This window comes from Peromyscus maniculatus, chromosome 11 (genome assembly GCF_049852395.1).
Source record: "Peromyscus maniculatus bairdii isolate BWxNUB_F1_BW_parent chromosome 11, HU_Pman_BW_mat_3.1, whole genome shotgun sequence".
Classification (NCBI taxonomy): Eukaryota; Metazoa; Chordata; class Mammalia; order Rodentia; family Cricetidae; genus Peromyscus; species Peromyscus maniculatus.
The window spans coordinates 19,398,313-19,418,416 of NC_134862.1; positions in this window are offsets into that span (position 1 = coordinate 19,398,313).

The following is a 20,104-nucleotide window of genomic DNA, read 5'->3' on the forward strand; positions in this document are numbered from 1 at the left end:
ATTGGGATTCATTGTATGAAATCCCCAAATAATCAATCAAAATATTATGTTGGGAGAAAAATGATAGAACCAAGAATAATGATGTAAGGTGGGGGCAACCAGGGCTGTATAGTAAGACCCTGAATCAAAAAGAAAAGAGAAAAAAAAGGAAAAAAATGAGGGCAAGAAGAGTTGGTCAGACTATAGGAGGACTACAAAGCCATGCCAAATCCTCCTTCAGAAATCACATCCTTCAGAAACCCAATGAGAGACAGAGAAGCATGAGCCAAATCAGTGGCATCAAAACAGGGATATATTTGCTCTCCAAACTGCTCAGTGTTAAGTTCAAACCCATCTGCACTAAGGCATTCAGCATTATCAGCACAATTTTTCACTTTTACATTCACAAAATTGCTCTGTCTCTGGGGAAATGGTGCTTGGATCCTATACTAACTACAGGGATCAAGGAAGTCTGTCAAAAAACAGTCACCTCCTGTGCATTGGCCATCCACAGTAAAGAGAAGGTTTGAAGATGGCTTGCCCAGGTGCTTTCATGGCATAGGAATCACTGAAAGTTTTAAACCAGAAAGCATCAGGACCAAAAAGCTCCTTTTGATAATGAATTAAAAATTAAATTAAATTAAAAAGCAGGATATCATCAAAGCAGTTCATAAGGTAACCTAAGAATGAGGACCAAAGCTCAGAATAAAATAGGGGACTATGGAGAAGAGACAGCTGCATCCAGTATTGAGAGAAATCAGTCCCAGAACACAGAAGATTTGGTGAATGGGGAGATTCCATTCTGTGATGATTCATTCATTCAAACTCACTGACTCCTAGTTCTGTTTAGATACTGTCCCAGGTGCTGCTAAGTAAGGTAGACCAGATGTCTGCATCATAGAATTCACATATCTTTGCAAAGTAAGGAAGAGAGGCATAGTGATAAATATATAGTAAAAAAAATAATAATACAATTTCAGATCTTAATATATGCTCTAAAGAAAACATTAGTAGCAGAAGGAGGGATAGAAGGTATTGTGTTAAAGAAGATGATCTGGGCTGGAAAGATGATTCAAGGTTTACGAGCACTGGTTGCTCTTCCAGGGGACTGGGGTTGAATTTCCAGCACTGTTGCAGTTGATCTAATGACATCTTCTAACCTCTAGGGGCACACATGTGGTACACTTGGAGGCAAAACACACATGCACATAAAATAAAATCTAACTGACACACTGGCCAAGAAGGACCAGTAGATAAAGAGATATCAAGGCAAGGACAAAGCTGGCAAAGAAGAATTGTAACTAACCTGGAAGAAATTATTATATTCTAATGAGACACTTTCGCTATCAAGCTATCAAATCAAGGGACCAATAAAATGGACTTCCCCAGGGGTCTTGTGACAGTAGAAGAAAAACCTGGGCTTCCCAGAGGGACATTTTTCTCCCTGATACTCTTTCATAGAGTCTACAACCTTATAGACAATGACAGAGCAGTGGTGGGAAGAGCTACTTCTGAACTGGAAATGCTTAGATGTGCATATTGTTGTCCCTCTATTTAAATTTCACTATCACTTCAGGACCTGAAGAATGTACTGGTAGGGGCACTGGATCTCTTTGTCACTCTCCCTAATGTGGCCACATTGAACAAATCTCCTTTTCAGCTTTTTAGTATGTTTGTTTTATTTGGCTTCTCGAGTGACTGAATCTGGCTTCTCAGAGTACAGACTGTGACTCCAAGTTCAATAAGCAGAAAGACAGAAAGACTTGCTTGGCTGGAGAGGATGACCAAGGCAGGACAAAAGAGCAGATGACCCAACTTGATCAAGAGCCAAAGACAAGGGCCAAATCTGACTGAGTCACCTACGCCACATAAAGAGCTGGGGCTGTCGTCTAACTGCCATTGAGATTCACTGGGAGGTTTTCAGTGAGGAAGAGACATGATCTCATCTTGGCTGAGCTATAGTTTCAATGCATCTCCCAAAAATCCATGCTCTGGGAGCTTCATCCCCAAAGTCACATCTCACAGGATTTGGATGTGGGCCTTTTTGGAGATGATTCTGATTAGATGATGTGGTGGTGCGGCTCCATGATGGTGTTAGTGACTTTATCAGACTAGAAACTGGATGAATACCCCATACTTGCTCTCTTGTCATGTAATACTTCCTGTCGTTTTGTGTCATACCAAGAATCCTTCAGCAGATCATGCTTCATGTTCCTATGTTACTTAGCTGGCAGCACTGAGAGCCAAATGAACTTACCCTCTTTATAAATGACCTAATCTGCCGGGCGGTGGTGGCGCACGCCTTTAATCCCAGCACTCGGGAGGCAGAGCCAGGCGGATCTCTGTGAGTTCGAGGCCAGCCTGGGCTACCAAGTGAGCTCCAGGAAAGGCGCAAAGCTACGCAGAGAAACCCTGTCTCGAAAAACCAAAAAAAAAATAAATAAATAAAAAATAAAATAAATGACCTAATCTGTGGCATTCAGTTATAGCACAGAAATGGATAGACAGCCTGTCTATATATAGAGCACCCTGGAGTCAGCATAGAATGTGGACACCCAACAAGAGAGACAGCAAAAAGCCATTTTGAGGTTATTTTGGTGGTCCAGTTGAGGAAAAATGTTTGAGATGTTGCAGAGGACATTGCATCAGGTGGTCAAAGAGATACAAGATTTTGTGCCTGAATAAAAATGGCATTGTCTTAAAAAGAAAGACAGAGATGAGTTTTAAAATGGTCTCATATTTAAACGTGACTATCTCTGTATCTTCTGTGGAGGAGATGCATAAACTATTGGATTGTGTTCACTACCCCAGAGCAAAGGCCTACAAGTTCCATCTTTCAGAGCTATGGAGACAGGAAACACACAAGGTTAGCCAAAGAAATTCTTTTAACTAAAAGTTTGAACTAAGTGGAAAATTGTTGACAATAGCTGTTTCTGATATAGGAAAAGCCTTAAAGGTTGCCCCAAAGAAGAAGAAAGGATGGGAAAGAGCATGAAAAATAAATCAAAATGAAATTTTAAAAGGAAAATTATTACACAGAGGAATTCTTGAAACCTTCACAGGAAAAAGAAATGAGTTCCTTCGCCTCTAGGTTTGACAAATTTTGTTCAGCAAAATGGGGAACATTGATTCTCTCCTCTTCCATATTCTTTTTTCTATTGTGGTTTGGTGATTTCTCAGAGCAAAACAAAATGTGCAGATATCTATTTCTCTATATTGCTCTTTAGACTATATACATGTACAGAGGTTCTGGAGGGGATTTTGGCAGAATATATAAAAGTAAAAAACACTTAACGGTTCTATTCTTCTAGTGGCAAGAATTTATCCTAAAAACACTAATACATAAAAAGATACATGCAAAATGTTATTAATAACAGAATTATGTATTTTATATAAAAATCTGAAATAGCCTAAATGAACAGCAATGGGGGAGTTACCACACCACCAGAGGTAAATTTTGTACATCCCAGTGTGTTAAATGAAAATATTCACAAGCTGGAGGGGACACTGTAGAATCGCACAGATGGCTCCTGGGATGGAAGGCCCTCCTTCCAGGAGTATGACCCTACGACTGTGAAAGTACAGGCTTGGTAGCGGGATCACCTCCATCATTTGTTATTTCAGACCACAAATTCCAGTTTTGAAAGGTCAATAACCAAATTAAAAAGGACCAAAACAATATTAATAAAAGACGGGGAAAAAAAAACCTCTGTGGCCTGCAGGCCCATGGTCTTGTGATGTTAGCCAGCTTGTACTGTAAGACTGAAGATGCATCCTTGCCATCAGCTGCAGGTACATTTTGGTGTTGGAGTCAGCTGGCTTGCAGAGTTGTTTCCTCTCTTGGTCTTTGATTGGGTCAGCTAGGCATCCTTATTTTGTTCCTTGAAATGGCTAAAAAGTCTATACCACTTCAGCCTTTAGTGTTTTGAAGGATGGGGTCCAAGAGCAGTTGCTGGGTGCTTCCATTTCCTGTTTGTAAAGGAGACAGTGAGGGAAAGAAGAAATCAGGCACAGAGACCAGTACTGTACAGCAGCCTCAGCGCTGTGACACTGGCACCCATGTCTCACTTCAGTCACCGCAGGATGGCTTTCACAATTAGTGGGAAAGCCGGACGCACACAACACAAAATGTAATTGTAGGTGCTAACCGTGAGTGCAATAAATGCCCCAGCAGAGAGCTTGAGCTGGTGGCGTCACAGACTAAGAGAGACAGAAGGGAAGTGCAGTATGTTTATAGTTTAATGATTTTCACTTTTAATTAGTGGTTGCTAACACTTGCAGCAAACTTAGTTAGGCCCCTCAAATATTATAATGCAATTAGTTTCCAGACTGCTTTTCCTCAACACGTTAGAGAACGCATTCTGAAGTTATTTTCCTTTGAGTAATAAACAGCTGGGTAACACCATGACAAAGCTCACTCTAACATCTTCTGAACCAGGCATGCTGTGAACACAGCTCACATCTTTGGTTGAAAATATCTTTCTGAAAGCACCCTCGGTTCTAAGGACATTAAGACCATACTCACTCAGGAATTCCCAAGGGAGAGTTGTGTTTGAAATAAGTATTACACAATGAAACTTGTATTTTAATGTCATTTGCCTTTCTCTTGGAGGCTGATGGAAACAGAAACAAACAGTCCATGTCTTGGTTTGTCTGTTGCCTCTGACATTCAGTGGTTTGGGCTGCAGCAGATAGTACTTTCTCTATCTGTGATGACTGGGCCCTCACCTGAAGACCACCACAGCTGGCATATCAGATGTTCTCACTCAAGGTATGAGAGGGTGACACCCACCCACCCCATTGCAGAAACCGTAGGCCCCTCTAGGTGTTTTAAGAGACATTTCCATTGAAATAACAGAACCATGGCCACCCCTTGGTTAGACTTAGCTGGCTAACCAGGCTACATGCATCTGTAGTCTTACTGTTAGTATCAAGCAAGCACCCCAGTAAAACCACTTCCGGGATTCCTGCTGCTACAGAGAACGACAAATTGCTACCCAGAGCCTGGCCTCTGATCTGTCCTCACTTCCCCCACATTTTCACAGCTGCATATTCTCCTCTTGGCCCCTGGAATCAAACAAGATGACTAGAACCCCCCTTTTCCCTGAGATCTTTAAGAAGGAACTCCCCCAACCCTGCCTCATGGGTCTAAACCCTCTCATCGGCACCCCCACCTCACTGTCTACCTATGGCCTTGAGACCTGAACTCACTTCAGAGTTCCTGCCATGCCACTGTCTGTCTGTATGTCTGTACTGTTGATAGCTCTTTTAATAAACTTCATAACAAAAGGTCAATCTCCCTCAGTTTCTCAGTGTCCTGCTTGAGCCCCAGCCGGGATATCTGCACACTCTAATCTTTCATATCCAAGGAAAAGTGATATATTCAAAGATCCAAGCTCAGTGAGGGTTGTTTAAGCCTTATGAGCAACTGGGCAACAACACACACTGTAACTCAGCACTCAAAAACTGAGGCAGGAGAGGGGAGAGTCAGAGGTGAGCCTAGGCTACACAGTGGGCCCTCGTCTCACCCATCTGACTGAGAGAGGGAGGGCTTCACTGGTTGAATAATTAATCTTCAAAGGTCTTGTGGCACCTGTGGAATTGTTATAGTCAAAGACATGGAAGTGACTTCCCAATGTGGTTCAATTTGACATTGGTTGAAGAATCTATCAACTCTCAGAGCAAACACAACGGACTGACATGCCCATCAGGTTCTTCCTGTGCGAGCTTCCTTTCCCCATCTTGAGGGAGATTAATCTGTGACTGAGATTTATTAGCCGAAAGAAGGCAGAGTTGATGAGATTCTCCTGATACACTGCATAGCACACGCATCAAGTTAAAGAGAAAAAGATGAAAAATTGAAATGATAAAGTTGCCTTGCTGGCTTGTTGCCGGAGTAATTGAAGTGACTTGTATGCTGCTGAGGTGTGATGGGTAGAAATAAAATATGTACAAATTTATCTAGATCATACATCTGAAGAAAAGACCACAAAATATATTCCCTCTCTATTTATAGGTCGAGGAAATCTCTCAATTCTTTTCTGACAGTGATATTGAAGTAAAATGAAAATAAAACCCATTCAAAATCAGCTCCAAAAGTGAAGCCATCTCTAAGTTATCCATGGAAATAGACTCTGGATTCACATACATAATTGAAATATGAGTAGAATGTAAAACAGCACTTTGTCTGGTAGTCAAAACCACAACTCCTCATAATTTCCTTGTAACAGAACTATACAAAATAGCAAAATGTCCTCACGTTTTGAAAATTTGCCCAACTTCCCCTGTGATGGAGATTAAAATTATCAGTGAACTGCCTCAAAAGAAATATATATGTGCATAAAATTTAAAAGGCCTGGAAGGTAAGGGCTATAGACTAGGAGGGTTCGTCAGTGAGATCTGTAGCTCTCCTACCCATCCCAAGTGCCTGGATCTGAGCTACACCCAGAGGTGCCCAGTGGGAGGAGGCTGCCTTGGCTCCATCCCACAGGGTGAGAACTGACTGGTAGCTTTAGCTGGTGTGCCTGTGACCATAAACACTTGTTTACTTTTGAAAATCTGTGAACCGAGCACTCAGAGGAGTCTAAAAGTTCTGCAGAATGGGAATGGTCCAAGTCTAGGCATGAGATGGTCTTGAAGGCACGTGCCTGAACCAGTGACATTTCCACCCCAAACTCTCCTAACCCCCTCCACCACCAAGGATTTTAAAGTTAGGAGGCTGACCTCCCTAGAGCCTGTGATGACTGCTGCTGTGGTTCTCAACCTGTGGGTTTCAACCCCTTGGGCAAACCTCTATCTCCAAAAAAATATTTACATTGTGATTCATAACAGTAGCAAAACTATAGTTATGAAGTAGCAGTGCAATAATTTTATGGTTGGGGGTCACCACAACATGAGGAACTGTATTAAAAGTTTGACATTACAAAGGCCGAGAATCACTGTTCTACACCATGCAGCTCAGTTCTCTTTTTCTGGGTTGGTCAAAGATCACATGCAGAGGGTCATAACGGGCCTTCGCAAGCTGAGAAAATCACAACCTGGTCTCACAGTCTTCTCTGTTTCCCCAGGCTAGAGAAACGGGGTTTAAATCAGCAAAATTCCTGGAAGAGGGAAAAACTAAGGAAAGGAAGAAGTTTGGAAAGAAAACAGTGAAAATGAATGCACAAAACCTGGGGAGCCGGGTACAGTCCTACAACACCAGCACTGTCGGATGGGCACAGGGATCCACAAGTTCAAGGCCAGCCTTGGCTACATAAAGAATTCAAGGCCAATTGATCTACATGACATCCTGTATTCTCCCAAACATAACCACAAATAATAATAATACTGAGAATAAGAAGGTAATAAAATATTTTTAGTTAAAAGATGGCCTAGAGGGAGGCTCAGTGGTTAAGAAGACCTGCAACTCTTGCTGAGGACCTTACTTAGTTCAGGTCTCGACACCCACATGGTGGCTCACAATCTCCTGTAACTTCAGTCCTCTCTTCTGGCATCTGTGGTCACTAGGCATACACATGTCATATACCCACACAGATTCACAGACACAGATACACATACATAAAAATGAAGATAAAATAAAATCTTAAATGGATTCAAAGAAGAAAAGTAAGGCACCCCAGGCATAGTGACACACCGCTGTGATCCTGGCACTTGAGAGATGATAGCAGTAGGGGCGGGAGGTAGAAGACAGCCTGCGCTCAGGAGATCCTTTCTCGGAAGAGCAAAAGAACAGAATAAAACAAACATAAAGCGCATGGCTACAGTTGAATGAAGGACTGAAGGTTGTGTTTGTGAGATGCCAAATTTGGAGGGGACATTGGGGAAAGCTGTTTTGGTTGTAGCTGTTGTTGTTGTTGGAGGTGGTGACGGTGTGGTTTGAGGGTGTGTTCATGTTTTATTCCAGTGAAATTCATTTCCTTGCACTTCAGACTTCCTCTTTTGTGGCTGCACAGCACTCCAGAGGTCACACTACCTGAGACACGTCTACTTCAATGCCTCCGAGAAAGCACCTGCCTTAGCGGGAGAAAATTCCTCCACTGTGCCGGGACCTATTCACTTTATCCCCCCTTCCTGCAGCCTGGGCTCTGAAGAACACCCACATAGCAGTCATTTCCTGAAGGGCTTAGCGTACCTGATATGTGGTACAGGCTACGATCTTTCTCTTTCCTCCCACAGACCTAAGGATGTCACGGAGCATCTGAAACTCTTTGGAACCAGTCTCCAGAAGCACATCAATGTCTCAAACTGCCCAAGACAGAAGGGACTGCTCACAGAAAGAGACATGGCTGAGAATACTGGCCCTGGAAATTTATTTCCAGGTGACTCTGGGCAAATCAGGGAATAATCGGAGGCATGTTCTACTCGTATGTTAAGTGGAAATGAAAATACAGACACTTGCAAGTTATCTAGTCAGAATTAAATGTACGTAAGATACTTAGCACAGATGAACTACTGACATACTCTACCACTCAGGAAAGCCCCAGGGACATTATTTAAAGTGGAAGTAACCAGTCACAGAAGAACATCTACCATATGATTCATTGATACAAAGAACAAGGCCAGAACACAGAAATCTTTCTGGATTTTCAGAGGCAGCAAGAAGGGTAGGGAGAAGGGGTGACAGCTAGAACATGAATTTTATGAAGACGTAAAACTGATGTGGTGGATTTTACACATTGTAAATTAAAGAAAACTACAGAATTACATGCCCTTTTTGTATCTTCTTGCTATGGGGTGTGGGGTCATGTGGGTGTGACAGAGCACTGTTGCAGACAAGGATGACTACAGACGGCAGTGCTCAGCTTCTACCTTTTCTGGGAGATTTTTCTGACATATGGTCCAGTTACCTGATGTACATGTACACCAATGTCTACGTCAGACTAGCTAAGCCAAGAGTTTCTAGGTATTCTCCTGCCTCTACTTCCCTTCTGCCAGTTGGAACTGCAAGTCACAATCAGTCCACCACCTCCAGCTTTCTGTGGGTTCTGGGGATCTTCACAGAGCTGCCACACTTGTGCCGCAGGCTTGTAAGCCCACCAGGCCATCTATCGACCCTCACAGTGTATACTTTTAGTTATGTGAATGATAGCTCAATGAAGCTGTTTAAAATACATGTAAGATGGTAGTTATTATAATTTAATATTTCTGAAGTCAGCTATTGTTAATTATTTTTTCCACTGAAGAGATTCATTAAATTTTAAGGCTGAGGGGGCTTCCACTTCCACTGTTGTTGCCTTTTTCCAGTTTTACACTACAAACTTTTGTGTGGATGTGAAATATGCAAAGAAAATATTACAAGGGACTTCCATAATGCTGCCATGACTGAGATGCTTCGCTTGAAAAGACAAAATTACTTTCAGTGAGTACTATATTTTAGACATATAAAGTTTTTACAGTCAGGAAGCCCCGCAACTACATTAAGGTTCTTAAAAATAGCATCAAAAGTTTTTATTTATTCAAAACCAGTCTTGACTTATTTATAGTAAACTCAGAAATTTTTCCAAATGAAAAATACATAATTTAGTGGCAAAGGAGCTTTCTCTTTCTGTGAATGTGAGCATTTCATATTTATGTATCATAAAGATTAAAGTCTTGATCTCATAGTTCAAATCAAATAATAAACTTTAAAAGTGCCACCTGAATCTCAGAATTTATCAGACAATTGTTCCAAATAGCTTTTAGCTTTACAAACTCCATTGTCCCTACTAGATTTTCCATGACTGAGTGTGTGTGTACATGATGTTCCTGTGGGAAGGTGCACCTGAAGAAGAGAAGTGGACATCGAGCTCTCTTCCTGGTTCCCTCATTTATTGACACAGTGTCTCTCACAGACATGGAGCTTAACATCCTACTCTGCTAAACTGACTGCCCACAAAAGCCCAGGGTCCTTCTGCCTCTGCCTCCCAGCATTGAGATGACAAAAGGGTCCTGCCACACCTGTCATCTTTTATGTGTGTTCTGGGGATCATAATTAGGTTCCCATTGTGCAGCAAGTACTTGAGCTGCTAATCTATCTCCCCTGCCTCAGGTGACTTTTATAAAATAATTGTGTCCTTCATCTTCTTGTCCTTCTCTCCACCCTTTATCACACACACACACACACACACACACACACACACACGCACACGCACACACACACGCACACGCACACACACACACATGCACATGTGCATGTGCACACACAAGCACATACACACACACACACACACACACACACACACGTGCACACACACGGAAGCACTTAGGGTAATGCAGAGATTGAAACAGTATTGGGCAATGCCGAACTGGTGTGCAGGCCACGTCCACCTGGCTGCCTTACCCATGATGGAGCCCTGAACACAAAAGAAAACAGGGAAGCTAGCTGAAAAGACAAAGTAGCCAGAGGTCAGATTCCCTCTGTGAGCCCCTACTCCTTTGTTTCCTCATCTTAGAGCAGGTAGTCTGCTAACCACGGGGATTTCTAGTGAACTGTCAGGAGCTGGGACTGGGTGACAACAGGAAGGAGCTGGTAAGACCCAGAGAGATTTGCCAAGATCCCATAGGGCGGGAACCCACTCAGGAAAAGGAAGCTAGTGCTGGGGAGGAAGTTTATTTTGGAGCAGTTGTCTAGGGTTGTACTGGCTTCCTTTGTAGCACACCACAGGTTTATTCATTTGCATTGTTTTCAAAAACACCAAAAGACATGTTAAGAAGTAGAAGACACTCCTCCAAAAGAATAAACAAATAAACATAGTATCCTGAAACAAGTTTACATCTTGTACACATATTCATAATATCTTCACAGACATAGACACCAAACAAACAAGCCAAGGAGGAGAAGAAGAGGAAAATGGATAAAGGATAAAGAGGATGGGAAGAGATACATGAGAATAGAGAGAACAGGATGAGAGGGGCCGGGAGGTATGGAGAGAGAGCATGAGACTCCTTCAGTCCAGGGCACATGTAACAACACACAGGTAAAGCCATGGAAAACGTGGCAACATATAGATGAACAGAAATAGGCTGAGTTTAAATGTAAGAGCTAGTCGGTAGTTAGCCTGAGCTAATGGCCAAACAGTTTTAATTAATACAAGCCTCTGTGTGTTTACTTGGGTCTGAGTGGCAGTGACCTGGGTGGGACACAGGAAAACTTCTGACTACAGTTCAGGTCCACTGCTGAGTGGCTCCCAGACTCGTTTGTTAGTTCTTGAAACACATGCTAACTTACTTAACCTGCTTTGTCACAACAAAGCAAAACCATTCCAAAAATTCCATTATTTACAGAACATTTTCAGTTTTCTTCTTATAGATAGACTAATCTATATACAGCTAATCATAAAACTCAGCTTAGAGTCTGCCCCTATAATTCCAGCACTCAGAGTCTGAGGCAGGAGGACTGTGAGTTCCAGGCAAACTTGGGCTACATGGTGAAACCCTATCTCAAAACTAATGAGAAAATATTAAAAAATACATAAGCTAAAATCATTACAAGAGATACTTTCCTGCCATTAAGACTTTTACTTTTTTTATTTACTAGTGTACATTGTATTGTTCAGAATTTTGATGTCATTTCTTGAATTCTTTATATATTTTGGAGATCAGCCCTCTGTCATATGTGGGCAAGCAGCATTATTCATAATTGCCAGAACCTGGAAACAACCTAGATGCCCTCAACCGAAGAATGGATAAAGAAAATATGGCACATATACACAATGGAGTACTACTCAGCAGTAAAAAACAATGACATCATGAAATTTGCAGGCAAATGGGTGGAACTAGAAAATGTCATCCTGAGTGAGGTAACCCAGACTCAAAAGGACAAACATGGTATGTACTCACTCATAAGTGGATACTAGATGTAAAGCAAAGGATAACCAGATTACAAGCCACGGCTCCAGAGAAGCTAGCTAACTAACAAGGAGGACCCTAAGAGGGACACATGGATAGTCCAGGGAAGGAGATATAGATGAGATCTACATGAGCAAACTGGGGGTGGGGTGGGGGCATAATGGAGGGCAGGGAATGAGGGATAAGAACATAGGGAAATAGGAGGTTCGAGCTGGAACAGGGACAGAGTGGAAAATTAAGGAAAGACATGCCATGATAATTGAATACATCATGGGAACAGGGAGAAACAGGATGCTAGGAAAGTTCCCAGGAATCCACAAAGATGACCCCACCTTAGACCACTAGCAATAGTCGAGAGGATACCTGGCCTGGTCTACTCTGGTAACCAGATCAATGAATACCCTGTCATCACAGAGCCTTCATCCAGTCACTGATAGAAGCAGATGCAGAGATTCACAGCCAGGAGCCAGGCCGAGCTTCAGGAGTCCAATTGATGAGAGAGAGGAGGAATTCAATAAGCAAGGGACATTGAGATCATGACAGGAAAACGTACAGAGACAGCCAGCCAAACTAGTGGTAACCCATGAACTGTGGACCAATAGCTATGGAGACCCCTTGAGACTAGACTAGGCCCTCTGGCTACGCAAGACAGTTGTTTAGTTTAAACTGTTTGGGGGGCCCCCAGGCAGAGGGATTGGGATCCATCCCTGGTGCATGAGCAGGCTTTTTGAGGCCAGTACCAATGATGAGACACCTTGTCCAGTCTTCATGCAGGGGGGGAGGGGCTTGGACCTGCCTCTACTGAATGTACCAGGCTCTGCTGACTCCCCATAGGAGACCTTGCCTTGGAGGAGGTGGGAATGGGCGAAGGTTGGGGGAGAAGGCTGGGGGGTGGGAAGAGGGAGAGGGGGATCTGTGGTATACAAAATGAATAGAGCATTTCTTAATAATAAAAACAGAAAGAAAAAGGACTTTTACTTTCTTTTTATTAGTGTACATGTGAGTGAGAAAAGGGGGCGTGGGTGTGGGTGTGAGAGAAAGGGGGATGGAGGGGACAGCATGTGTGAGAGATACACACGTGGAGGACAGGACAACTGCAGAGTGGATTTCCTCTTCCAACCTGAATGTGGGTTCTAAGGATCAAGCTCACATTTGAGATTTTCATGCACTCATATATTTACATTTATAATGCAAACACATCAGGAACTCTCAGCAAGCATCTGCTTTTAAAGACCCAGTTCACCAGGCTAATCCTAAAATGCTTGCAGACTATGATTCTTTCTCATTGGTTTTGCTGTCATTGTGTTTTTACATTTCATTTTTAATTATGAATATATGTGTCTCTTTACATGTAAGTGCACATGAGTGTAGGTGTGCATAGAGTCCTGCAGAGGGAGTCAAATCCCCTGTGGCTGGAGTTATAGGTTGTTTTAGCCACCCAATATGGATGCTGGAAACCAAACTCAGGCCATCTGAGAGACTGAACTTCTGAGCCATCTCTCTAGCCCCCTTCTTATTGCTTTTCATCTTTCATGACTCATACAGTGTCCAACACAGTGCATGGATTCTAAAATTGTGAAATGACCAAATCATGCCCTAAGTTAATGCATATGACTGGCACAGCTTTAGAGATCTGTGATCACTTAAGGTAACTTCTCTCAAAATCTCAACCCCGATGATTATCAGCATGTCACAGATGGGTGCCAAAAATATTGAAAATGTACTTCATTACACTTATGCTTCAAGTGGTTTCTAATATTTGCTGGGAAAGGGGAAGAAACTTGACTCCGTTTCAGCAATGTATTTCTGGAGGATACGTGTGGGCAGCAGTGGGCAGCAAGGGATGCACGTATCCTCCAGGCTCCTGACGTGGCTGGACTCACACTCTAATCTCTCCTTTCACATGCTTCGTTCTTTGCTTTCACATAGGGCTGTGGATCGACTCTGGAACCACTGCAGAGAGCTGTAAATGACGCATTTAATGAAAAATCCTTGTCTTGCCCCCTGAGAGAAAATGCAGAGTCTTGCCATCGCCGCTGAGCACTAATGAGGGTTGGAAGATGCCGTTCAGCTGCTTCACCAGTAAGACCAGTGTGCCAAGCAGAAACGCCTCAACAGTGTATGACAAGGAAAATATTAAGTGATATTTTAATCACATATTCATTACCTATGACTTCTCCTGTCCCTGTCCTAGTCATCCTGTACTCTTAGAGACTCATTCCTCTTCTATCAGAATGCCCCAAATCCTAAATCCTGAAAAGGTGCGTGGAAGCATTTGAGAAGGTTACTTTGGAAGAAGAAATTACATTAAAATTTTGATTTTCTAGGTAGTTCTGCAGTCATTGACCATACTTGTATTTTATCATCGAATTTCAGGTTTTCAAAACGATTGTTTTACTTCAAGCCGCTCACCACCACCACCACCACACGAACATTCCAATAACAAACAAAACAAACAGCACATCGTCTTTTGCAGCAGCGCACACTGAATGGTGAAGTGCAATCAAACAGGCCCCTTCCAGGGACAGAGGAGCCACCTGGCAGACCCTGCCCTGGACGAGACCAGATTATTCCCAGGGCTCCTGGGTTCATTTGCTGTCATTCACATTAATAACAAACAGGTCTGACACTTGACTGCACCTTCTTCAGGGTGACCACACAGGATGCCCTGGATTGCCAAGCATGCCTTTCCTATTGCAGCCTGACTACAGCCCGCCAGCTGGTGTGCTAGGAGGTGCCCCTCACCGAGCAGTCTGGACGGCACAGAGACGGTGCACAGCTCCAGGCTCGGCAGCCCATGACTCTTCCATGTGCTTTGCTCTGTGTCCTGCTGAACTTGAGCTCCAAGGGCTCAGGGAAAGAAGGCTCAATGACAACAGCTAGCAGGTGCACTTGTCTGCCCCCGCACCCAGTCCCAGCAGCTTGTCTTGTTTCCCTTGCAGAGCAGATGCGCCAGACCACACATGGCCACATTACCCAGGACCCTGTCATGCCTAGGGACAGGAACTCCCGTGATGTTCTCTTTTTCAACTCTTCCTCGGCAAACATTTTGCTTTTTTTTTCTGCTCTTGTTATTTTGTTTTGTTTTGTTGTGTCTCCTCATTGTCATTACTGTTCTCTCTGTGAATGAAAGCCTCCTCGGGTATTTACTATCACTAGAGGAAAGCCTGGGAGGGATGTTTGGTTGTTCTGTAGTTTGGGCAGTTCCAACTCCTAGCTCAAATTTTCAAGTAAAGACAAAATATTAATGATATCTAAAGATCTAGTACATTATGGTGGGAAAAATAAAAAGTCAGCCGTGGTTAGCTACTGTTTAAATGCAATTCATGGCGGGCAGGCTGCCGCTGTGTTGGGCGCTGGTTTAGGAGAGGCACTCATTGTTTTCCATTTATGTCTAACTCTGACAGCTTTCCTGGATTCTAGAGTGGCATGCTGCATCTCCAGTCACCGGGGAGCACTGAGCTATCAGAGGACCTAATTAAAACTGATGAACTTTTCAGGCTCGGCCCTATCAACAGTCACATGGATATGGGACTCTACCCCTCCTTGCCGAGCTGTTGGTCACTGGCAGATGCCGGGGAGAGTGGGACTCTTTTCTTCACTTACAGACACTGATAAACCAACAGGAATCCAAGTGGATGGTTCTACAGTCATGAAGATGGCCTTCGTTCAACTCAGCAGAGCAGAAAGAAGCAAAAAGACAGGAATAGGGGAAAGTGATTTGTAGGGAAGGGGAGGTTAAGGGGGGCAGAATGGAGTTAAAAAGGATGGGAGGTGAGAGTAATCAGAATGCATTGTATAAATGCATTAAATTGTCAAAGAAAAATTTAATTAATGATAAAAGAAACAGAAACCTAAAATACAATACTGTACTGCATACATAATCATAGAAAGGTTCATCAGGAGAGCTAGCTCCATGCAGGTCTGCAGACACATCACCTGAAAAGTACTGATCCTGGAAGCTAAGCAGGGTCTGGCCTGGTTAATAATAGGATGGGTAGTCCCCATAGGATGTCTGGAATCCTGTTAACTCAAATTTTCAGGGGTTCTTTACATTTAAAGAGGTTGTTTTGTGTTTAGAGGACTAATTGTCTATTGCTGGATGCAGCATAAAAATAATTCATATACAAGTTGTATAATTATATTTTTCAAAACTGTATTTCTGTAAGTATGGCATGCCAATGTTTTATAGGTCCATTGGTGCACACCCCACTGATGTGAAACAGCCTCCATTTTTCTTTATTTCTCTATTTGTTTTTCCATCTCACTCATCCTTTCAGAGTTTAATAAAGCGTTCATAATCACTTCGTTCAAGCTGCATGGACTAAAGAGACTCTCTTGTAGCCAGCCTCATCCCTACGTACTTTCTCTTCCAGAAAGCTTTCTTCTGCTCATTTCTGCTCACCTCTTCTTTCTCAGAAAATCTTACCTGCTTGACTTCAATACATTGGCTGTTTGATATTTTCAAATCTGTGACATGACTGCCTCGCTTTAAAAAAATCCTCTCACCTCTCTTTAAGAAAATTGTTTCTTGTTTTTGGGTTTTTTTTTTTTTGTGTGTGTGTACATGTACATGTTCTGAGTGTATCATGTGGAAACCCCTGTGGAGGACAGAGTGCTTTATAGAGTAGGGTATTTCCCTTCTTTTTTATGTGGGCTCTGGAGCGGAAACTCAGGTCGCCAGGCTCACATGACAAGCACCTTTGCCTGCTGAGACATCTAGTTGCTTTCCCCTCTTTTTCCCAGGCAAATGGGGCCTCCGCCGGAGCATTCCATTTGTTTCATACAGAAACCAACTAGACAAAGTACCACAAGCAATATTGAGACTTTGCCCTAATTTATCTGTTCCCTGAAGCTGTGAAAGGATGATTGCACAATTATACTCTAAACCCATAGATTTCTATATTTTTTGAGGTAAAACCTTTTTTGACCCTTCTCTGTGAAACTTTGCTGGTTTCATAGGTAAGAAATGTAGCCTTTGTGGCCCATCTGCCATTGTTTCCCTAAACAGGTCCCTATGGTCACAGGTCTCTTCCTGTCTTCCAAAACATTTGTTCTCCTGCACACGCAGTACTTCTGTCAGGCAGGAGAAATCAAAAGCTTGCCCCCCAGCCATCACATTCTAACTTCCTCACAGGAAATTATACAAAACAGTGGCAAGCCATTGACAGTTGTGGCCCTATAGCACAATGTGGCTCTGAATTTGTCCAGGTGTTCCCTGGTCCCAAGGTAACACTTTGAATAAACAGTTGCTTGAGGATTCTACCCTATTCAGTCTTTTTAGGCTGGAGTCATGGGAGATGAATATCAGATAAACACACATGCACAAGCTACTTATTTCTCCTAAATTACAACAACAAAGATAAATATGCTTGGTCATTAAAACCATCTTCCACACCCAACTTTTCCCATTCTCACCTCCCACTGTGCTCGTTGCTGATGGCTCTGAATGTTCCAGGGCTTGTTACTGTCCTACACCTTTATCTATTCAACATTGGCTTTTTCTCACTTTAAATTCCATGCCCAGACTACCTGTCCATGTCTAATGGATGCATTCTCAATACTTCCCTCTTGGTTACATTTTTAGCGTCTTTAATTTTCCTGCTATTTCAAGATTACAAAGATCTTTTAGTATAATCCTGAGTTTCAAATACTGATTGCTTTTGTGCTCCTGATAGCAACAACATGATATTGGCATATTTTAATATATGATGTAGACTATGTGATATATCTTTTCCATATTTAAAACGATAGAAAAAAACGGGTTGTTTTCATGACCCCAGGTGATGTAAATCTAAAAACATACCATTATGGCAAGGACTTCACCAACCTTCCATGTCTACAATTTTTCCTACCTAGCACTGAGTATCAGCACAGATGCCCTTTACACTCACACAGAGATTCTTCATGCAATATAAATATTCTATAGCACTTTAAATGAATGGGAAAGAGAAGTATGTGTGTGGAATATGAAAGTTGTTAATCCTAATAAAGTGCCTTTTATGACACCTTTGGTTTTTTACTTCCTTTAAATTTTTTATTTTAAAATTTTTATTATATTTCTTATTTATTTGTTTACTTACTTTGTTTGTATGTGTGTATGTGTGTGTGTGTGTGTGTGTGAGAGAGAGAGAGAGAGAGAGAGAGAGAGAGAGAGAGAGAGAGAGAGAGAGAGAGAGACCCTTCCAGTACAAATGCAGAGATCAGAAGATATCTTGTAGGAGTTGGTTCTCTTTTTCCATAATGTGGGTCCTCGGGATAAAACGCAGGTCAGTAGGTTTGGTGATAAGAAGCCTATAGTGGTTATTTTTTTGTCACCTTGATACAAATCTAGACATATCTGAGAAAGGAGAACCTTAGGCAAGGAATTACCGCTATCAGAGTGTCCTGGAAGAAAGCCTTTGGGACATTATCTTAATGATGAATGTGGGAGGGTCCAGCTCACTATGGGCAGTGCTACCCCTGAGCAAGTGATATTGAGTGTATAGGAAAGAAAGCTAAGCAAGTCATGGGAAGCAAGTCAATAAGCAGTACGTTCTATGTTTCTGTTTCAATTATTGGCTCCATGTTCCTGCCTTGGATTCCTGCCTAGATTTCTCTAAATGATAGATTGTGATAAATAAACCCTTTCCGTCCCAAACTAGTTTTGGTCATAATATTGGTCATGGCTATTCTTGGTTGTCAACCTGACTATATCTGGAATGAACAAAAGCCCAGTCAGATGTGTATACCTGTGAGGAATTTTTTTTTTCTTAATTAAGTCATCTGAAGTGGGAAGACAGTTTTAATGCAGGTCTTTTGAGGTAGGAAGATCCATCTTTAATCTGGGCCAATGTGGTGATATTTTACTGTGTAGCCCTGTAAAGTTTATCTGAGGATCAGAGGAAAACATAGAAGTCAGGCAGTGGTAACACATGCTTTTAATCTTAGCATTTGGGAGGCAGAGATCCATCTGGATCTCTGTGAGTTCCAGGCCACACAGGGGAACAGAGCCAGGCATGGTGGCACATGCCTTTAATCCCAGCACTAACCATAAAGGTCTGGAGGTCTGTACAGACAGACAGAAAATGATGTAGCTGGGTGGAGAGAGGAAGTTAGATTGCAGAACAGAAAGGCATATAGGCGTGGGTATACAGGAAGCAGGTCTCTTTGGAGACTGAGGTGCCTGTAAGGTAAGGTTGGCTGTGGCTTTTCCTATTCCTCTGATCTCTCAGGGTTTTACCCCAATATTTGGCTTCAGGTTTTTTATTAATAAGACCATTTAGCAATTCATCTTACAGGCCACACTTTCTGCTGGCAGCCTAAATAAAGGACATGGAAAGAAGTGGAAGGAAGCTTTCACTCTTTGCTTGCTCTTGATCTTGCCCACAAGTACATTCCTTCACTGGCATTAGCACCTACTTCTTTGGGATTCTGGTGTATATCTGAAGACTAGCTGAGACACCTAGCCTTGTATACCAAACAACAGCTAGATTCTTGGACCTTCTATTGGTACACAGCCATTGTTGGACTAGCTGGGCCACAGCCTGTAATCATATATGAAAGTAATATATTAGATATATTAGTATATAGTATAATAGTATATATCCTATATGTGAGATATATGTTTTCACTATATAGGTTCTTGTCATCTAGAAAACTCTGACTAATACAGTGTTTATCATGGAAAATGAGGGCTCAAACCAAGACTCCTACCCAGTGCTATCTTGCCAGTCCTGTTTGGTCTCTTCCTAAGTTAACATCAGTCATCTATATTCTACATGAACGAGGTATGTGGGAGTGCTGAGAAACATGGACTTTCTGCTATTGTCAAGCTTACCAGTACCTAGAATTTTTCCACAAATTTTGTAATCAGAGTTTGAAATATCAAGGACAACAGGTTTTGTTGCTTACTTCATTTCATTCTCTTTGCTGGTCTTGTGTGGCTCTGAGAACATTGGCTTGAGAAGAGGGGTAAGGAGCGAAATGGGAGAAAAGTGAAGCCACAACTTCATGCATATCAGGCAACAATCTTTCACTAAGCCCCAACCAGACTCTGTGACCCAGAACTTCAAATACCCGTTTACTCAGGATTCCAAACTGAAGGTGAAGGTTTCTAAATTACCGATGTCTGGAACTTCTAAGAATTTGATCATCCTGATGACTTTGAGATGTGCCTAAATGATATTTTAAAAGATAACACCAAGAATAAAGTTCTCTGTAGAACTGTTTTAATGACAGGAAAACAAATGGTCTCTTTGAAAAATAAAAGTGATATGTCCACATATACACACAGAGTTTTGCACACTCAGAAACTCCA